This window comes from Dermacentor andersoni, chromosome 2 (assembly GCF_023375885.2).
Source record: "Dermacentor andersoni chromosome 2, qqDerAnde1_hic_scaffold, whole genome shotgun sequence".
Taxonomy (NCBI): Eukaryota; Metazoa; Arthropoda; class Arachnida; order Ixodida; family Ixodidae; genus Dermacentor; species Dermacentor andersoni.
In genome coordinates, this window is record NC_092815.1 from 241855085 (window position 1) to 241859261 (window position 4177).

The 4177-nt window shown below is 48.6% G+C and overlaps 1 long non-coding RNA gene across 1 annotated transcript; it reads right to left on the bottom strand.

Annotated features, from left to right (window-relative positions):
- Positions 1-1962: 1962 nt before the first annotated feature.
- LOC129387096 (uncharacterized) lies at positions 1963-3694 on the bottom strand. Its single transcript, XR_008614401.1, has 2 exons — positions 3135-3694; positions 1963-2155 (listed from the first exon to the last, which is right to left on the bottom strand). It is a non-coding gene; the product is annotated as an uncharacterized lncRNA (long non-coding RNA).
- Positions 3695-4177: the final 483 nt, after the last annotated feature.

A 4177-nucleotide genomic window follows, 5' to 3' on the forward strand; every position in this document is an offset into this window, starting at 1 on the left:
TATATATATATACGCGCGTATGGAGAGATTTATTTACGTTTCGGCTGGGGTCCGGCCTTCATCATTTTTTATTGTGATCCGAAACGTCAATCAATCGCTTCATACGCGCGTCTACTTCACTGTATATATTTGCCCGGATCCAGAAACGCTCTTTTCGGTATCAAAGAACAAGTGCACGAAATCATGAAAAAGGGTGTCGTACAAGAGTCAGCGAGTCCGTGGGCAGCTCCAGTGATTCTTGTGAAAGAGAAAGATGGATCTTGGAGATTTCGCGTCGACTATCACCGTTTCAATGCTGTAAAGAAAGGACGTGTACCCACTCGCACGTATAGATGACGCTATATACTGCCTTCATACCACCTCTTACTTTTCCTCAGTAGAATTACGATCCGGCTATCGGCAAATTCCGATGCATCCTGAGGACAAGGAAAATACTGCCTTTGTAACCTTTGGCGGGCTCTTCGAATTTAATGTGATGCCATTTGGGCTGTGCAACGCTACGGCAACTTTCGAGAGGTATATGGACACTATTCTGCGCGGCTTGAAGTGGAACTTCTGCATGTGCTGCCTCGACGAAGTCGTCATCTTTGGCCGCACCTTCAGCGAACACAACTCAGCGTCGTCCTCTTCCTCTTTTCCCGCTCGGGGCCGCAAGCTCGTTCACCGGTCTTCGTTTTCCGCACGCGTAACATTATTTTCTCGTTTTCCTCACGCGTAACATTAACGTTCTCGTACCAGATGAGTGCGGTATCGGTCAGGGGGAACACCACATTGGTGAGCTGAGCGGTTGCATCCCACCCGTTGGACTTGCTCACTCGTTTGTAGTGGACGAGCCACTCGTCGGCACCTTCCCCCGTTTTGCCTCCGAAGGTGGGTGGAACTCGGCAGTATGGCAGTGGACTGCTAGGTGCTGCCCTCGGAGCGGCTACTTCTTCTGGCATCTCGAAGACGGTCACGGCTGAGGCCGGCAAGTCGACGGCTTCGACGAAGCTGCAGCAGTGACGGTTAAGTTGTTATGAGTGCTACCCCGCACATCCACCACTTTAATACGCGCGAAGGAGACCATGTATTACCCTTACGGATGAAGGGGGCTGTTTACTTTAGGTCGCGAAGGTGAGCGCAAGAGCGGCCAGCTGGTTGATGAACTCAGCGTCGTCCTCTTCCTCTTTTCCCGCTCGGGACCACAAGCACTTTCACCGGTGTTCGGTTTCCTCACGCGCAACATTATATATACATATCCTCACACACGTGCTTTGGTAAAAGCCCCCCCCCCCCCCCTCCCCCCAAGAAAATCAGAATGCGGGATAAACACCTGCAAACTGTGTTTTCTCTCGTACGCAACGCTCGGAGCCCCCGCCTCCTCCTTTGCCTTTTGCGGCCTGAGCGCGCTCACAGCGTCGCGCTAGCTTACGCCATGCAATGGCTGACGCGACCCTGTGGCTCGCTAAGCCGCAACCTGCGGTAGTCAGTGCTTCTGTGAGATATGAGCACCGGCCAAGCTTTATGTACTTTGTTTATCGCTCTTGTGTACTATTTGTAGCATCGCGACGATGCTTTTTAGGAGCGGGGTATTGACAGACGTTCTTATCTTTTTCCTGTGACCGCATTTCACCACCTAGCAAGTGTTCAAAGCTTTCGGTCAGCGCAACATGCACCTGCATGTATCAGAACACCCTCGATTGCTGTCGTCGAATCTATCTGTTGTCCATGTTGCCGGCCAAACCTTATGTAATCAGAATAGAGCAAGAAGTCTGGTTTTTCACGGTCACTACAAGGGAACAGTATGTGGTAATTATGATCATTTCATGCGCGTTCAGTGCACTTGTTGTCCGCCTGAAACTCGATTACTGGTTTACGAGCCTAAATAGCGCGTTTTTAATATTTATCACTAAGTATGACGGAACACTTTACTTCGAATTTGAACACGTATAGCTTTAGTGCAAAACAAGACAGTGCGAAAGATTCACACAATAAGCAAGTCTTTTATTGGAATTAATGAAATGCGACACGCGCTATCGGAAATGTCACTGGTTGCAATATGCGTGATAAACTTGATATTTATGTTCACAAATAGCGTCGTACGTTCTCTCACACACTGGCGTGGCACCCTCCGCAATCTTGTCGTCCCACACGTGCATTTCACAATGACTCTGTCCTGGAAAAATAAGAACAAGATAATGCATCAAGTAAAACCGATAAGCACCGTTTGCCGAAGACCCGCAATCTATCTATAGCATAAAGTTCAAACACACAATGTGTTACTTCTTGTAAATCATGCTATGTTGAAAAATGTTGCGAAATATTTTTTTTATTCTTTTGATACCGCAACGCAACGTCTCATCATATAAACGTGACTGATGCTTAGAGACAGATGCAGATCTTGTAGAGAGACAGGAAGCATGAGCTTGTTGCTAATTCGTTCCGCTTTATATATATAAAGTTACATAATGTAATTTTGCGCAAATGGTCTTTCCTTTCGCCTTCAGTAGTCGCATATCCTCATAAATATTGAATCAGCATTGATTCACTGGATCACGGCAGTTATAGACGCGGGGAAGAGTAGAAGCACGTAAAAGTTGAACGGGGCTTTATTGATGTTTCGGTCGCGGCACCGACCTTCGTCAGTGCAATACACACATGCGTCAGTGTAATACGTGTATACAAGAGGGTCGGCTGGCAAGCTTCCGGTCTGATCCAGAAGGAAACAGTTCTGGGGTACAAAACTGTTTTGTGTTCGAGAGAAAGTTGCGTTTGTACTTCCTGCCGCATTTTATGTCCTAATGTTGCACACGTCGTATACTGCATGTGTGATTATGAGGCAAACTGGAGGTATCAGCAAGCGAGCACCGCTTCGCCGATCGCGCGTTGATTCGATATCTGATCCGGAAAGGCATGGCAGCCAAAAAGGTTCAGCAGGACACGCAAAAGATCTTTCGTGACGCTCAAGCAAATGAAAAAAAAAATAGGAAAACATTATAATTCTTTCCAATTAAGAAGATTTGGCAGTTTTCGAACAGCGATAGCAAGGTTCAGCGTTGCACCTCGGGCGGTGCTTTAATTGCAGGCGCGTGCCACATGCTGGGGTATCAAAGGCAGCGTTATCCGAGCGGTCAGTGACGTTACAGGCGACTCACCTCCATGGCGCACGAGGCGAGACTGACAAAAATCGTCTGCGGGAGACAGCGTCCAGTGAAACCTCAGATAGCTTGACGCTTACTGCTCAGAACTGAGCACACGCAAAGCAACTCAGTGGGAACGCCGCCGGTGAGGCGATTGAGCGTAGCGTTGGTGGTGCGTCCGCTTCGCTTCGTCGTATTTTCAGCCAAACGCACTCGGTGTTTAAAAAAAAAAAAAAAAAAAACGCCGCCCGGGAGCTGCGCAGACGCCGATAGCGGGACAGCACGGCATCGGTGGCGGCGTGAATGAGCCTCGAGTGGCCGCATATAATTTCGCGTAACTTGTGCCCAGGATTAAAAAAAACTTGTTAGCCACAGCTCAATGAAACCAACGGCATATGGTTCGCTGTCTCGCGGCGCTCCTTAGAGTATTTTTTTATATTCCGCTTAATTAGTTAAAGGGCCCTTGAAATGGTTCGGACAAATTTTGTAAACGCGTAAGATACAGCTAAAGTTAATCATTCGCACCGCGATTTCTGTGAAACGTCTCATATTAACAGAGCTACGGACGATTACGAGTTACCCTCCTCCACAGTAATGCATTTTCTCCTCAACTCGTTCGCCGAGTGATCGGGGCTAAGCTCCGCCTTCACTGGCTCTGCGTCATGATGACACGTCGTGTCGTCGACTTCCGGTTCTCTAGGAGCGAGCGCGCGAAGCCTCTCCAAACTCTCCGCCAGGTGCTTGGCAGTCGACCCCAAGTGAAAGCTATCGAAGAAGCGTGCGTTGGGAGCATTCTGTCAGAGCGCCGAACGTGTCGGGTATTCCGGTATCCACAGGACAGCTGGGCATTTCGACGGAACGGTGGAGGCATAAACTCAAGCTGATGAAGGAACATTAGCGTAGACGTACGTGAGCTGCGTGATCGGTCTCCACGGTCTAGCCACCCGTTGGGGCAGAGCTTAACCAGCCAAACAACGAGCTAATATTGCTCTAACCAAGTGTAAAACATCTTAAACATTCACAAAACCAACGTGTTAACGATTACACTCCTGGGAAAA